The 17,314-nt window shown below is 44.6% G+C and overlaps 1 protein-coding gene across 1 annotated transcript in view; it reads left to right on the top strand.

The window, feature by feature from the left end:
* Positions 1-2,020: 2,020 nt before the first annotated feature.
* SPTB (spectrin beta, erythrocytic) overlaps positions 2,021-17,314 on the top strand; it is a 137,155-nt gene continuing 121,861 nt past the window's right edge. Inside the window, exon 1 of the mRNA XM_037984121.2 lies at positions 2,021-2,235. The gene's annotated coding sequence lies outside the window, so the exon portion shown is untranslated. The remainder of the gene's footprint in view (positions 2,236-17,314) is intronic.

Below are 17,314 nucleotides of genomic sequence, written 5' to 3'. Positions count from 1 at the left end.
TGGGGATGCTGTCAGGATAACACGCTCTGTAGCAAATGAGGTTGTATTGAATTATTTAGCTTTCAACTAAAGTGGAGATAACTAAAGCAGCTGAGCTGGTTCGTAAAATGTTGGGGTAATCTGTCCGCTGATTTGGAGCTTTTATCATATTAATTTTTTCTTATGGTTGAAAATTATAAATTTTAAGGTTACAAAGAAAAATATGTGTGCAACTATTTAGTTCAGTGCCACAAACCTATAGCTAAGGAGTTATCTGTTTTGCATAGTATATAATTACGTAGCTGCAGAACCACCGTTCTAGAGAACCATGAGTTTATCTAATAAGTGTATTCATACAAGGTTTTAAAAAACCATAAATACATAATTTCCCTCCATTTTTTTCTATCAAAAATAGATCAAGGATTTCTGCTTGAGATATATAATAGTCTCAGCTTTTGAAGCTGGCCTGTTTTTCTTGACCTTTTTTTGCCAGAATTTGACTTAAAATTTTTTTTTCACCAAAAAGAACTTTCTGTCTTTAACTCAGTAATAGACAAATGCACTCTTAAATGTTGTCAACAAAGCAGAGGAGGGGATCATTGCTAATCTATTGATGACCATGAATGTTTTTGTATCCTCTATCCCATATTATTAGTGTCTCTTGGAAAATTGAGCTGTAATAAGGGTCCAGCCAAGAGGAGGGTGGAGTGAAGAATTCTGTGACTTTGTAATACCTGGGGCGTTTGTCCCACTCAGCATATCTCAGTGTCTAAATGCCCACCCTCAAGAAGTGGGACTGCGGCAGGAAGTGAAGTATCTTTGCATATGTTCAATATATAAACTAAACTCGAACATCTGGCAATTAAACACCCCTTTCCTGGGTGAATTCTGGAAAACAGCACAATTATCCTCCCAAGCAAATAACTGATGCTGCCTGTTAAGAATACCAGGCAGCATCAGTAAAGTTAAAACTTATTTCTGCATCTATGCGCTTTTAATCTCCACGGCTATTTCCATAATACCTGAGATTACCTGCGTTGATAGCTGGTGAGAAACCATCCCAGGTACCACAGGTGGAGTAAAGAGACGAAAGCTACCGCAAGGCGCACACGTAAACCTTACTGAACAATGACCTTGTATCGTTAGAAAGTCAGGAAAATGGACTGCCTTGCAAGCTGCCCGTGTTCTGTTGAGTCTCTCTCCGGGGGCAACTCGGAGATGCCTTTTTGGCACCATGGGTTCTAGAATTTCCTCTGGCCTGCTGCACTGCGCCTCATCCAGGCTTGCAGTGAGGCACCCCCACTGGCCCAGAGACCCGGGTCGGCCAGGAGGTGCCAGTGGGCAGGTGTGGCAGCCTGCCTGTTGATTACAGTCTCTGCAATGTGCGAGCGCCTTGGGACTGCAGGCTGCGTGCCGCCAGCTTTGCCTGGTTCATCCTGACTACACTAGGTTTTCGGGCAGACACAGCGACACCGAGCTCGGGCTGGGGGTGGGGGCCTCGGGCCCAGTGCCCGCCCCCTGCCCTCCCAGCGTCTGCTCTCATTGCCAGCCGGGAGAAGCCCGCCCGGGAGCGCGCTTTCTAATGCACCAGCCCCTGGGAACAATCTGTCCCTCCCAAACCCGCCACGGCGGGGGATCACCGCCCGGGTACCCGTCGCGCCCACCCTATGGCCTGAGTGTCTTTTCATATATGTAAAAAACCGAACTGTGTGCAGTGGGGATGCAGGGCGGGAAAGGCTGGAGGGCTCGTTTTCGCCACCAGGCTCGCCTCTCAGGGCTCACGAATTAGGCCCCAGCTAAAGTCCAACCCTCTTCTCGCCTCAGGGGGCTCGGGGTGGCGCGGGGTTAGGGGCAGTGAACGACGATGGGGACGCCCCAGGCTCAGCGGCGGGCGGGAAGGCAGAGGCGGGTTCCAGGAGCCAGGCTGAGGCCCGGCAGGTGCCCCCAGGCGCGGAGGCTGATTGGCAGGTGCGGGAGTGGGTGGGGAAGGCGGGGGCTGGGCCTGGCGCTGCGGGAGGCTGCGGCCCCGCCTCCCCGCCCCCGCCGCGGGACTATCTGGTCCCGGCAGCAGCGATGTCCCCCGGCAGGAATGTCCCTCCTCAGATAATGTTATTTATATCTCTGGGCGGGTCCGCGGCTCGGCAGCACCAGGAGCCCGGCGGCCGCTGTGCCAGGAGCCCCGCGCTGCCCTCCTTCCCCTCCGCCGCCGCCGCCGCCCCTGGGCTCGGGGTGGCCCCAGCTTCAGTCCCAGGGCAGGTGAGTCCCAGAAGGGCCCGGCGGCCAAGGGAGCTGGGTGCGGGTGAGCAAGGCTGGTACGCGCGGCGCCAGCTCAGAGGAGCGCTGGGCCCAGGGGGCGCGTGACGCGCAGGGCCCAGGGTACCGGGTGGGAGTCCAGCCCCAGTTGCCGGGCGTGGGGTGGGAGGGGTGCGGGGCCCGGGAGGCCCGGCAGCTGCGGCAAAGATCATTCCGGGACGCGGAACGCGCGCGGGCGTCCGAGACACTTGGTGCTAGCTTTGGAGAGCCGGATCCCGGAGAGGCCGTCGCCCCGGGGCGCAGGGAGAGGGTGACTGGGGTGCGTGTTCTCGTCCGCCTCCTCCAGGACCCCGGCCTGGGAACGAAGGGGATAGCGCCTCTAGCCGGTTCGACCGCCGCGCTGCTCTCTCTGCCTTTTTCTGTCGGGCTTCTCGGCTCTGGGGCCGCTCATATCCCTCTTCTGGGGAACTTGGCTGCGCTCTCCCTGGGCCGCCCAGCGCCCAGGCAGGAGGGACAGGTCAGGGCAGCAGAGGGGGCCGGTCCTCCGGGCGCTGGGAACCACGCGGAGAGTGACCCGGTGTAGACCGAGGGAGGAAAGATCCTAGTGCCCTAAGCCATACTTCAAGGACCCCTAGCCTTCCTCTCCCAAAGAGTTCCTCTTTCTCTAAGCTTCTCCAGGCTACTCTACCCTCACCCTCCTCTCCAGTTTCCCCTCTTCCTCTAACTTGGTCTTGAGAAATAGCAGAAAGTGGGATAAATAATAGAAGCTGTAAAACAATCCCCAACTCCCACCAACTCATCCATACTTCCCAGGCTAGGGAAGCAGCTGCAGGGCTGGAGTGCTGTTTCCCTGACAACGAGCTTCAGGTAGGGCCTTGAGTTATAGCCTATTAATATCCAAACCACTGTTTTCAGTGAGCAATTAGAGGTGCCAGGAGTAAGGAAAACGAAAAGAAGTCACTGTTTTTTGTACATCTAAATGTTAGATGCATCAGATTGGGGGGTGGAGGGATATAGTGACAGTCTTTTTGTACTGAAAATTTCTGTGGGGAGAGACTAGGTTGTCACCTCCAGGTAGGAGGCAGTCATGCAAAACCCCTGCCTGGAGGTAGTCACGATCCGTATTTTAGTTTCTAAGGAAAGAGATTCAGGCGGCTCCCTAATGAGAGGAGTTTGCAAATCAAAGATTTTTAGGCACAGCTCAACTGTCCACTGTCCTATCCTTAGCTTCACAGATGGCTCTGAATTTTATTCTAGAATTCCCTCTTCGCCCACCCTTTCCCCTACTATAACCCAAGACAGGTCATTTCTTATTTCGGGATCCAACTTCTATTCTTTTGCTCTGAGTCCCAGGTTCAAAAATGCAATTGAAAACACTTTTTTTTTTTTTCCTAAGTGCAAAATGATTGTTAATGTATGCTGAATGTCCAGCACCTAACACAGCTAGGCCTGTGCTTGCCTGGAGGCTAGCAGGCTAGCCAGGAAAGGGAATGTTAAACTTACATTGAAGAAGAGCCCACCAGCCTTGAAACCCACTAACTCCAGAGGTGGGTCATTTATACAGAATTGTATCAAAAACTCTAGAGTAAAGCACCATTGAAAGACATAAACCCTCATGAAAATGTGGTTTTAGACCCCTTAGCTGTTGTTCTTAGCTTTATCAGTGCCCCAGTGGCAATGATTGGGGATGAGCCAGTCCTATTAATCTTGAGTTCTGGGAAGAGTCAGAGTCCACTCGTGGAATTGTAAGCACCCAAGGACTCCCAGGCATCCAGGATGGGCCTTGTAGCACAGGCATATCAAGTTCTCCTGAGCAGCTTGCCCAGAAGAGAGTTGGGATACCACCTTTGACTCTGATCAATGCTTTTTCCAAGTGTTCTGAAGGTGTCCTATAGCAGAACACCTGCTAGATGACTAGTTTTGGGGGTGAAGATATGACAGGAGCAAGACTTCTACCTGGGATCACGTTTGGCAAAATAAAAATGAGTATTTTAGGCAAGCTAGGTGTGAATGAAAGTTATGAACTAGAGTCAAAGTCTGACAGGTCTGTCACAGCTCTGGAAATAAACTGTTTTTGGTAAATAAAAATAATAATAGCTTTTATTTATTCTGTCTTTTATGTTGTTGTACCCAGTACCTGGCTGGTAGTGAACCCTCAGTTCATCTTTGTTGAATGAATGAGGAAACCAACAAATGAATTCTCAGCATTTTCTTTATATTATCCAACTTAATTATCATGGTAACTCTATAAGGTAGCTCATATCAGCATTTTACACATAAGGAAACAGGTTCAGGAAGATTAAATAACCTGCCTCATATTACCCAGCTAATGAGAGATGGGTCCAAGATTCAAACTCAGTTTGTTTGGTTCTACCTTCTTTTTAAGGTTAGATACTCAGCAGGGAATATAGAGTATGAGTTGGGAAGATTTGACTGTAGCATTGTCTTCTAGCTTCACAATCTTCATTCCCAGGACCTCAGGTAATAGTTCTGCTTATATCAGAGGAGCTTAAAAAATATTGTCTGAAGACAATATTGGGCATTTATTTGCTCGGAGGTTTTTAGCCTTGCCCATTATTTTCAGGTCATTGTTTCATGGACAGAACTATAATTTTGGCAGGAGTCAAAGCATGGATTTTTTTTTTTTTTAAAAGAACAGATTTTCCTTTCAGTCCTGGAAGTGGCCAGGAGGGCTTGATGATACATAGGGACAGTGCAATAGGACAGAGGATGACTATGAAAAATTCATGAGGCAAACACTATTGGAGAGGGAAGGGATTTTGGAGGTCACTGAACGCAGCCTTCCATGTGCGTACTTACTTGCTTAAAGGCAAGACCTAACTGCATGTACCTGATCATTGATGTGTAGTTATGGCACCCATACTTCTTATTACTCGAGCTCACTTCTTTCCTGTCTCACTCTCAAGGCCAATATGGTTTATTTCCTGAAGTTCTGCCTAATCAAACTTCTGAGATTGTATTTCCTTTGGAGGAGATTATGAGAGGATGTGTTTTAATATCCAGTACTTTCATTTTAGTGAAATCTTACAGAAATGGTATTGAGGATAAGCAAGAGAGAAGGCAGTCTCAAGCATTAAACTCTAAACTGTTCTATAATCTCCCCCATTGCTTGTAAGGTATACACATGTATACATTTTAAAACAATAGTTACGCACATTACGATCTAGAGACAAGAAATCTTAAGTAATTATGTCCATTTTTGGGGGGCATGGGGAAGGACTTTAGAGAACTATTGAGACTGTCAGATATGTGTTTTATCCTAAACCCAATCACCAAATTGCTCTTGAAGAGCAGCACTTTAATTTCAAAATCAAATACAAAATGTTACTCTCTGCCCAAGACCTGAAAAGGTAGGCAACACGACCAGTGGGAGATCTAAGTAGAGATGGGGTTTCACTATGTTGGTCAGGCTAGTCTCAGGAGTTCAAGACCAACCTGACCAACCCCATCTCTACTAAAAATACAAAAATTAGCCAGGTGTGGTGGTGGGTACCTGTAACACCAGCTACTCAGGAGGCTGAGACAGAGAATCACTTGAACCTGGGCAGTAGAGGTTGCAGTGAGCCAAGATTGCGCCACTGCACTCCAGCCTGGACAATAAAGCGAGACTCTGTCTCAAACAAACAAAAAAAAAGTGTTATAAAAAAGCAAGGTATAGTGGCTTATGCCTATAATCCCAGCTACTTAGGAGGCTAAGGGAGGAGGATTGCTTGAGCCCAGGAGTTACAGAGGCTGAACTATGATTGTGCCACTGTACTCCAGCCTGGACAACAGAATGAGGCACCATCTCTAATTCATGAATTAATTAAAAAGTGATTTAAAATACATTTCTTTGTTACGGAATTTTAAAATTATGGAATTTAAAAAAATAACCTCAGATCTACAGATTAACATTTATCAATGAACTTGGGAGTATCAAGAGTGAAAATAACTGTGCTATGTGGGCTGATGAGAAATTTGATTATATAATGAGGGCTGGCAGGGAAGTTCATGGATACTGGTTTCTGAAACCATATGGATATCACAAGCCAAAAATGACTGTGGAAAGAAGAATTTCATCTTTGAAGTAGCTTGTATTGACTCAGTTGGTTTTAACACACAGATCGTAGGTTACTCCTCTGTTTTAGATAAGAAATCTGAGGAGGAAGAGTAGATGCAGTGGTCTGAGTGCCAGAATCATCATGTGGCATTTGCTGGGTTTATCACAGAGATGCTTCCTTCTTCACCCCATTAGGTGAAGGTCACCTGTTTTGGAGATGGAGATAGTGATTGAGGAAGAGCGTAGGAGGCAGTCAGGAAAATTCACTGTCAGATCTGGCTCCGCTGATGGATTGCCAACTCCCCTTGGTAAATATTTAGAAAATGCCATAGCGTGTTTCCCTCTGTTGCTGCATGTATTTCTTAATTCACAGCCAAGTGATCCAAATTCTTCCATTTTCAGCCAGCCTCAGCTGAATATCAAACCACCAGGGATCCCTAGCCTTTATAGCTCCCGTAGTCTTAGAGGTGGTCACAGACAGAAAATGCTTCCTTAATGAATTGTCTGCCTAGCTTATCAAATTCCCAAACCACCTTTCATTTTTCTCTTTCTTTTTCCTGGTTGCAGGAAATATTACAAAGCCCTCTTCTTCCTACCTCAGCAAGTCCTTCTCAGGCTTTGCCATAATGTTTTATTTCCACACCGTACCTGTGCAGACCTGGCTGAGGGTAGAATTACAAGGGCAATTAAAACTCAGACATATACCATGTGAGCAGTGGGGGCAAAAGTGGGCTTCCTTTCTTTCATTTGGATGTTATAAATTTAGCAAGTGAAAAGGCACAGGGCTAGAAAAAAATAGGCTTTGCATTGAACCGGGCTCAGATCATCCAGGATATTTATGAAGAGAATAACAGGGCACCTTGACAGCTAAAGAACAATAATTGCTTCGAATTATAGTCAACTTAGGAGTTTCCACCATTGTGAAAAGGAGAAGAAACTTGAATAATTCTGAAAATGAATATGTTGAAAATAATTTCCATTTGTACCAGACTTAAATATGGGTGTGTCTCATTTGAGAATTTATAGCAATTCAAATAAAACAAAGCATACTTTAAAGGCATGAATTATGTGGACCAGAAAGAAGTCTGTAACCTTATTCTGTCCCTCTTTCGAGTCCCAACCTGTTTCTAGAAGAACCCTAGGAATGGCAATTAACTTCACCTTCCAGCATATTTCTGCAAGGGTGGAAAAGTAAGAAAAGGCCTTTCATAATACTGACTTCGAGTCGTAAGTCATAGAGAGTTAGAGGTAGAAAGGCCTGAGAAAGAATTGAGATGTATTCAAAAACAGCAGACATTGGGTGTCTACCACGTGTCTTACACTATTATGCTATTATGTGCTGAAGACACACAAAGAGATCAGATGGAGAATCACTGATCTGGTGCGAAAATGGCCTTGCAACCAAGCAATGATTCAACAGGATGCCTGAGAGAGAGGGCGCACAGGAGGAAACATCTCATTCAGGTTGGGGAATCCCAGAAGACCTTTGAAAGTGCCTAGGATTTCCCTAATGGAAGAAGGGAGGATGAGGGGGCCTGCGAGTGGGAGTTTAGGCAGTTGTCCAGCACAGACAATAAAGCATGATTAGATTAGGGAATGAAGCGTAGTTCCACATGGCGGAAGTTTGACCAGAAAGGTGGTTGGGGTTCAGCCTGTGAAGAAGTTTGAGTCACTGGAAGTTTTTAAGTTGTAAAGGGGTGTGATGAAATCTCTGTTGACAAAGCTCACCAGTGGCTGTGAAGAGAAAGTGAATTAGATCCCAGCCAGTACAGGATGATGATCACAGATAACTATAGTCCACTCAATTTTCAGCATGCCTTTGTCTACACGTCATCTTATTTTATCTTATGATGACCATGTGAAGGGAAGATCTGATTATTCCTGGTTTCCAGTTACAAAACAGGATTAGAAATGTACATTTATATACTCAAGGTCCCTCTAGTAGTTTATTCCAAAATGTGACTTTGACCCAGTTGCCTAGTTCTGAGGCTGGGGCTGTTTCCAGGTCTTCTCAGTGGAGTAATGGAATATTCTGGGCCTTCTGGTTGAGACCACGTTTGCTTTTTTTCTTCAGCAGAATATTCCACCTAAGTTCATTGGTTCTGGAGAGAAGGAGGGAGACGATTGTTAACAGTATTACCCTTTACCATAGCCACAGAACCTCAAGAATGGCCCTCCAGAGTATGCACAGATGATGTTCCAAAGCATAAATTAATGGATTCTCAGTAGCATGCCATAGATAAATGAAGGGTTCATCTGCCTGTTAATTGATGTTTTGGCTTTTTCATTCCTTTACCCCAAAATCACTGGACATTATTGTGCTTATGCTTCATTTTGGACTTCAGCAGCCTCTTTTTGTCCAGTGATCTTGAGGGCCTTGATTTGTACTTATGTCAGTCTTCAACAAATATTTGTGGAGCTCTTATTTAATTTGCCAGACATGCTGTAGGCCCAGGGGATGTAACAGTGAATGTGGCAAAAATGTCTGATGTCATAGAGTGCATATCGTAGTTAGGGGAGAGAGGAACTAAATGACAAGCAGCAGACAAAAATATATATTGTAATTTCAGGGGCTAAAAAGAAAAATAAAGCCATGTGAAGGGAAAGAAGGGTAGTTCTACTATTTCAGGTAGGGTGGTATCTGATGGAGCTTCATCTGGGCTGAGACTCAAATGAAGTGGGGAGAGGGGCATAGGATGTTTGGGAGAAGAGATTCAGGTTGAGTGGCAGTCTGTTCTCACACTGCTAATAAAGACATACCAGAGACTGGGTAATTTATAAAGGAAAGAGGTTTAATTGAATCACAGTTCAGCATGGCTGAGGATACCTCACAATCATGGCAGAAGGCAAAGAAGGAGTAAAGGCATGTCATACGTGGTGGCAGGCAACACAGCATGTGCAAGGGAACTGCCCTTTATAAAACCATCGGATCTCATGAGACTTATTCACTATCACGAGAACAGCACATGAAAAACCCACCCCCATGATTCAGTTACCTCCCACGGTGTCCCTCCCATGACATGTAGGAATTATGGGAGCTGCAATTCAAGATGGGATTTGGGTGGGGACACAGCCAAACCATACCAAGTGAGAAGCCCCCAGCGTGGGACCACTGCTGTGTCCAAGCAATGGCAAGGAGGCCAGTGTGGCCTGAGTGCAGGGCGTCATGGGGAGAGCTGACCACAGTGCTGGAGAGAAAACCAGGTCTTGATGGTACAGGCTTTGTGACCTTTGGGTTTTAGCCCAAGTGTCATAGAAAGCCACTGGAAGTTGGGGGCAGGGGAGTGACTTGTTCAGATTTGTGTCTCAAGTGGATCTTTCTGGCTGCCCTAAGGAGGATTGATTGTGAGGCACAAGAGTGGAGGAAAGGAGTCCCATGAAAGCTACTGCGGTGTTTCAGGACTGAGAGGACGAATCAGGATGATAGTGCTGGTGAGATGCAGTTGGGTTCTGAGTATAGAGATTATGGGATTTGGATATAGATAATGAGAGAAAAAGAGTAAGATGATTCCATTGTTTTTGGCCTGAACAACTGGACAAACAAAAAGGTCGTTTACTGAGATGGTGATGTATTTTATCAAATGTACCATGGGCTATTTTTTTTATTTCTGTTTTTGTCGAGGTGTTGACTTGGAATAGTCTCTGGCAGACTTTTCATTTAAATACACCAAAAAGGAGATGGTTTTATTTTCAGATGATTCATGACATCTGTTTGAAGTGAAGCCTTAGATGTGCTGTGCACTTTGTACTGGTACTTTTAGATCAGTCCCACAACGTTTACACTATGTGATGGAGATTAAGATATGGGAAAAACAAGATTGACATATATTTCACTTTATTTTTAGAAATGTTTTGAATTGGCTGGTTAAAGCCCAAATATTTTTTGATGCTTCCTTGTTGTCATATTTTTAAAACTTTTTGGCGAGACTCCGTCTCAAAAAAAAAAAAAAAAACTTTTTAAATTATAAAATAAATTCATGTACATGGTTAAAACATATATCCATATTATACAAGGGTATACAATGAAGAGTAAAAGTCTTCCCCTAACTTTAGCCCTGTTTCTAAGAAGGTACCATTGTCAGCAGTTTCTGTGTATGCTTTGAGAAGAATTCTTTTTACGTTCAAGCATTTGGCTTGATACATTTTAAGTCATAGCGTTAAGCTAGCAGCATCACGTATTTGAGTGGTAGTCTGTTCTCACACTGCATCAGGTTTCAGATTTAGTAGCCCTCAGGTTAAGCGACCTGGAGTCCACTTTCTATCAACTAAGGGTCTCGCTCGCCAAACCATCCCATACTGAACCACTGTGTTTATCATGTAACACCCCTTCTCAAAAGCCACCAGTGGTTCTTCTCTGGGTCGAGGTAGAAATCCAAACTCATAAAGTTGGCTTTTAAGAGCCATTGTAATCTGGCACCAGTCTCTTTTTTTCTACTCTTTTACCACTTTCCATCACAAACTCTCTACTTAAACTAAGTTTCTCCGCTTCTGCTTACTGAGTCCTGAACATTTTTCCCAGATTTGGAGTGTTTGCCATCAGAACCTGGGTTCAAAGCTGTGTCTTCTTCCTGGAACACTCCACTCCACAGTAATCTCTCCCTTCTTCAAACTTGCTAAATTAGGGCTAGATACATGTACCCTATTTGAACATAATCACAAATTCTTTTATTATTATAAACTTTCCTTGTATCTGTGTATTATTTGCTCAAATATATGCAACATAAAATTTTCCATTTTAACCATTTTTAAGTGTACATACAGTTCAGTGGCATAAGCACATTCACATTGCTGTGCAGCCATCACCATCATCCCTCCCCATCATCATGAAAAAGATGGACTTTTTTCATCTTCCAAAACGCAAGCACTGTGTCCATTAAACACTAACTCTCCATTCCCTCTCCCTCCATCTGTCTATGGACACTTGGATTGCTTCTACTCTTGCCTATTGTGAATAATGCTGCTGTGAACATGGGTGGGCAGATGTCTCCTCAAGACCTTGCTTTCACTTCTTTTGGACATATACCTAGATGTGAAATTGCTGGATCACATAGTAATTCTATTTATAATCTTTTAAGGAACCCGTCCATGCAATTTTAATATTTCCCCTCGGTATTTAACATCTCCAAAGGGAAGGGCAAAAATTTATTAACATCCTCATTTTGGGGGCCAAACTGAACTTGAGAAGTGTTTATTTCAGAACACTGTCTTTGGGTGATAGTTTGTCATCACAGTTCTTGAATTTGTTCATTTATTAGTTTGCCTATTTTTAGATTGTAGACTTTTAGAGGACAGGCAGGAGATGTTTAATTTGCTTTGTAGAGCATGTAGCCCAAGCTCAGGTGGGGAAGGGTGTAAATATTATGCGATGTTTTATTTCAGCTAAAAAATCTCCTTGAGCTGGATGACAAGAGTCTGGGTTGCTTCCAGCTCCTTTTCTCTTGCTGTTTGCCCTTGGGCAAAGAACTTCCTCTTTCTCTGACTTTTTTTTTTTTTTTTTTTTTTTTCTTTTTCAGGGCTTTTTGTGCGTGTGATTGTGATGGTGCCTTAACATTTATCATTATTCTTAACATTTTCCTTGTGGATTCCTCTGTAAAACTTACATGTTGCCTTCTCTTCGTAACCTTGCCTGACAGCCCCTCCTCCTTATCAGGTCCAGGGGTAGCGCTCATTGCTTCCTCTTTTGTATTTTTACCGTACCTTTCTCATTCCTTTCTTACAGGTGGATCATCTTGTTTTGTAATTGTCAACTTGCCTTCTACACTGTTAGCTCAAGCTTCTTGCAACGGGGAACTGAGTCTCACGCTTAAAAACAAAACAAAGCAAAACAAAACAAAATTCAGCACCTAGAGCCATGCTTTATACACGGAGGGGAGTGGATTAAAAATATTTGTTGATTAAAAAATTAGGCTGGACATGGCAGCTCACGCCTATAATCCCAGCACTTTAGGAGGCTGAGGTGGGTAGATTGCTTGAGCCCAGGAGTTTGAGACCAGCCTGGGCAACATAGCAAGACCTGTCTAAAAAGCTGGGCATCGTGGCACGTGCCTGTAGTTCCAGCTACTCAGGAGGCTAAGGTGGGAGAATCACCTGAGCCCGGGAAGTTGAGACTTCAGTGAGCCGTGATTGTACCACTGCATTTCAGCCTGGGTGACAGAGTGAGACCCTGTCTCAAAAAAAAGAAAAAAAGAAATTTTAAAAATCTGACCAAGCACAGTGGCTCACACCTGTAGTCCCAGCTGCTTAGGAGGCTGAGGCCGGAGGATTGCTTGAGCCCAGGAGTTCAAGGCTGCAGTGAGCTACGATCATGCCACTGAACTCCAGTCTGGACTACAAAGTGAGACTCCATCTCAAAATAAATATATTAATTAAAAATTTTAAAAAAATTAAAGAATCATGTGGCCAGTTAGCTCAATTGGTTAGAGTGTGGAGCTCATAAAAAATTAAAGAATGAATGTTTGAAATTACATGTATCTAAGTTCATATAATTTTAACTTGGATACAAGGCATTGTTATGCTAATGAGTTTATTATAATAACAAGTCAACATTTATTGAGAAAGTTATGTGGTAAGCACTATGCTGAGAGTTTTCATGTGTATTTATTATTTACAATCAGACTTGGAAAGTTAACTTACCCATGAATACCCACCGAGTAAGGTAACAGCTGGACTTGAACCCATGTGTGTTTATTCTAGAGTGCTTGCTTTGAACCACTGTGCCTGCTCAAATTGTGGTGGAGGCCAACACTACATGACTTAATTCTCAGCATTTCTTTTTTTTTTTTAAATCCTGCTTCTTTAATGGTTTGAAATTAGAGAGGTAATTCGTTGCATACCTTTATATGTTGCTTTATATTTGCAATGATTTAGCCTAATAGACTTGAATCCCTTTATTAGCTTTTAATAAATAATTAATGTTTTGAATCCTACTTCCAATGTAGTTATTTGACATCTGAGGATGGAGATGCTAATTAGTACCGCACAATATACCCACTCTCATAAGGCAGCTGTACCAAAACTGCTTTAGAAAAGGTCTGAATTATTGCCAAATGTGATAGCCTCCTTCCAGGCCCGAGGTTTCCGACTTCTCCACAACATTTGACCACTCTCCCATTGAACCTCTGCCCTCTCTGGGCTTCTGTGACCTGGGCCCTCCTTTTTCCCTCCTAGCTTCTTTACCACTGCTGCTACATTTGTTGTTATTGTTCCTTCCTCTCTGCCAGCTTTCAATTGTTGGGATTGCCAATAGATCTGAATCCTTATCTCTAGTCTGACCTCCTCCTCAATCCCAGATCAACTTCACAACAGTCTGCTGCTGTCTTCATTTGCTTCTATAGAGATGTCTCAAGCTCACCATGTCATCCTGGGACTTCTCGCCTCCCTTCTTCACCCCAAATCTGCTTTTCTGCCTTTTTTTTTTAATATAGCTAGGTTCATATTGTCACCATCCCCCAAGTAAGAATCTCAGTACCATTTTTGGTCTCTCTTTTCCCCCCTATACTTCCACATCTACTTGGCTGCTCATTTTTCCTCTAAAATTTTCAAATTAGTTCCTTTCTTTTAATTCCCACTGTCACTATTCTTATCTTGTGTTTAAATAATTGGCCTTTAGGCCTTCAGTCTCTACCTTTCTAACCCATCCCACACCCTGACCTCAGAATTATTTTTAAAAACCTAAGTCTGACTGAGTCATTCTACTGCTTTGAAACCCTCAATGGTTCCCCATTGCCTCAAAATAAAGTGTAAAGGGGCAGGCAGGGGCCTCGGCAATCTGTTCCAACCTCCCTTCCTAGCTTCATTCCTTCTCCATTACCTTGCCTGGGGTGCTTGTGACTTGCTCAACTTCAGGCTCATTTTCCTGCCCCCATGACTTTGCTGCCACTTTTTCTTTTTCTTTCTTTCTTTTTTTTTTTTTTTGAAACAGAGTCTCGCTTTGTTGCCCAGGCTGGAGTGTAGTGGCACGATCTTGGCTCACTGCAAGCTCCGCCTCCCGGGTTCACGCCATTCTCCTGCCTCAGCCTCCTGAGTAGCTGGGACTACAGGTGCCCGCCACCACACCCGGCTAATTTTTTGTATTTTTAGTAGAGACAGGGTTTCACCATGTTAGCCAGGATAGTCTCGATCTCCTGACCTTGTGATCCACCCATCTTGGCCTCCCAAAGTGCTGGGATTACAGGCGTGAGCCACCGCGCCCGGCCTGCTGCCACTTTTTCTATGCCTAGAATCTTTCCTCTCTTTCCTTAGCCATGAACTCTTTTTTTTTTTTTTTTTTTTTTTTTTGAGACAGAGTCACCCTGTTGCCCAGGCTGGAGGGATGGAGTACAGTGGCATGATCATGGCTCACTACAGCCTCCACCTTCCAGCTTCAAGTGATTCTCCTGCCTCAGCCTCCCGAGTAGCTGGGATTACAGGCGCCCATCTCCATGCCTGGGTAATTTTTGTATTTTTAGTAGAGACGGGGTTTCGCCATGTTGGCCAGGCTGGTCTCAAATGCCTAACCTCAGGCGATGTGCCTGTCTCAGTCTCCCAAAGTGTTGGCATTACAGACATAAGCCTCCACACCCAGCACAGCCATGAACTCTTACACATATATGCCTTAAGACCCCCATCAGCTGTAACCCCTTTTTGAAGCTCTCCTGAAACTTCTTTCCCTCTTCTGTGACCCCAGAAGACACACATTCTTTCCACCTTTGCTGTCCACACTGTAGCCTGGCTGGTCATGCACAGGCCTGACTCACCTCTAGGTTATGAGTTCCTTGAGGAAGAGATGGTGTCTGATGTCCTTGGGGACACTCGTGCCCAACTCAGGGCCTGGCTTATGTTCAGTGCTCAAGAAACAAGTTGAATTGGGTGATAGGGGGAGGTTTCAAGAATAGTAGGCATTGTAAATAATCCAGAAATTAATGACTTATAAAAGATTATGAAGAGGGGCTAATGGAAGACACTATGGATGGGTTGGAGGTGAGGAGGGAAGAGGATTGCTTTAGACCTGAGTGGAGGCTGTCTTCCACCTCTATATTCTCCAGTTTCCCATTTATCAGAGGAACAAATAGTGGCTCATTTTAACTTACATCATCAGATATGTCTATTGCTAGAAAAATTTAGTTATTCATCCAGAATACAGTCACTCCCACCTCATTGTTCAGTGAATGTTTGAAGCTGACCCTCAGAATGCAGCTATGAAAGGCTCTTTGACTGTGCATTTCAGATCCATGGACACAAGATTTGTTTCATAACAATAAAGAGTTAAGAAAAACACTTCAGAAAAAAAAAGACTGAAAATTCCTGTATAGAGGTTTTATTTTTCTGGGTACAGTTAATCTGTTTACTTGTTTGTCCTTAAGGCATGTCAAAGTAGGAACTACCTTGTAATATATTACAGTATTTATTGGTTAGTTTGTTCTGCCCTCATTTCTGCCTTACCCGGACAAAAAGTGAACCTCACCAATGGCTGGACTCACCCGAATTCTGCTTGCTCAGGCCTCTGAGCATGTTTTGTTTCTTTCAACAAAACTCTCTGTCATGGATGCACTCCCACTGCAATCCAGCTGCTCTCTTTTCCTGCCTCGTCCTGCACCCGGTGACTGATAGGAACTGGTATTTAACTTCCAGAGGCGGTGAGTGGAGCTACGAGGCCTCTAAGTATGTGGTGGGGTCTGAGGTGAGCTGATAAGCGGAAGGCCCTCAAAGGCCTTGGCAAGATGTGCCTGGGATAAAGAAGGGCAGGGGACAAAGTTAGGCCTTGTGAGGGGGACCTGAGGGCAGTGAGGCAGAGGAAGGGACTCAGCCAAGACAACTGAAGAACCCATTGAGCTCTGACGGGTATCCTGAGGCCAGCGATAAGCAGACAACAGTCAGCAAACTCAATGGAGAGCTGACAGTGAGGGTGGGATAAACAACTAGCAGCTTCTAGAAGCTCTGGAATGTCATGAATGCCAGTGATCATCACCCCATCTCAAGGATTACTAGGCGCCATAGTGAAGGTCACCAGTAGGCTGACTACTAGTTAGTGGCCTCACTGCATACTCTTCAAGTGAACAGTCTTACTCATTTCATAGATGTTTTACTTTGTGGTGTTTTAGCCACACCATGGTCTCTGTTTTTCTCATTTAAAATCCAGCCTGCTGCTTGTAGAGTCAGTAGAGCAGGCTCTGCCTTTCTCTGCAAAGTGGGTGTGTGCATTCTGTAACCGCTTTCTGGAACTATTGGGAAATCTTGATGCCCAAATGTTCAACCTAAAGTTGATGCAGGAGGGTTCTTCACTGTGTGAAGTGATGGGAGGAATGAAGGTGTTTGTAGGTACAGGGAGTGAAGTAAGATGGTAGAATCAAAGCAACTGCTCTGGGAGAGGAAGCCAGTACCCTCTGCAAAGCAGAGACCTATACCTGTGAGGGCAAACTGGGTCATTTGTGTTTCAAAGCTGTGTGAAATCACTTTGCCCAGGAGACTGAAAGAGTACTCCATGGATCCAGGCTAGCCAGGCCTTTCTTACCATGGTTGCTGGTGAGTCCAGTGGGTGTATGTTAGAGCTGGTACTCAGTACGGCGTCCTCAATGTAGTAACTCCATTGGCAGCCTCGGTTTAGCTACTCTCACTGCATCTGACCCAGAAAACGCTCAGAAAATGACTGCAGTGAAATGCGTCTTCAAGGTGAAGCTTTGAGTCCAGGTGGGGGAGGGATGCGGAGTTGATCCCAAGGGTTCAATACTTCTAAATATGCTGGGAGTGAGCTTTGTTTATGCTCTGACCCAGAGGAAGTCACTTTACATCTCACCCTGCTTCTACCAGCGTAGAGTGCCTTCTGCTTGTTTTGCATAAGCTGTGTGCCTCCTCTGCAGAAGAGGCACAGAATGAATTGGGAGCTATAAAACTCCTGGCAGTCATAATTCTTTGTGAACAGCAGAGTCTGGTGAGCAGTGTATTTGGTTGGCAAGTGATCATTACAGTCTATACTTGGTTTCTCTGTCTGTAAGATGGTGGGAATGCTTTCTCACTGAAATGTGAAGGGGGTCAAAATGAAATCGT

This window comes from Chlorocebus sabaeus, chromosome 24 (assembly GCF_047675955.1).
Source record: "Chlorocebus sabaeus isolate Y175 chromosome 24, mChlSab1.0.hap1, whole genome shotgun sequence".
NCBI lineage: Eukaryota > Metazoa > Chordata > Mammalia > Primates > Cercopithecidae > Chlorocebus > Chlorocebus sabaeus.
The sequence above is the reverse complement of the archived record's forward strand: the minus strand, read 5'-3'. Positions and strand labels throughout refer to the sequence as shown.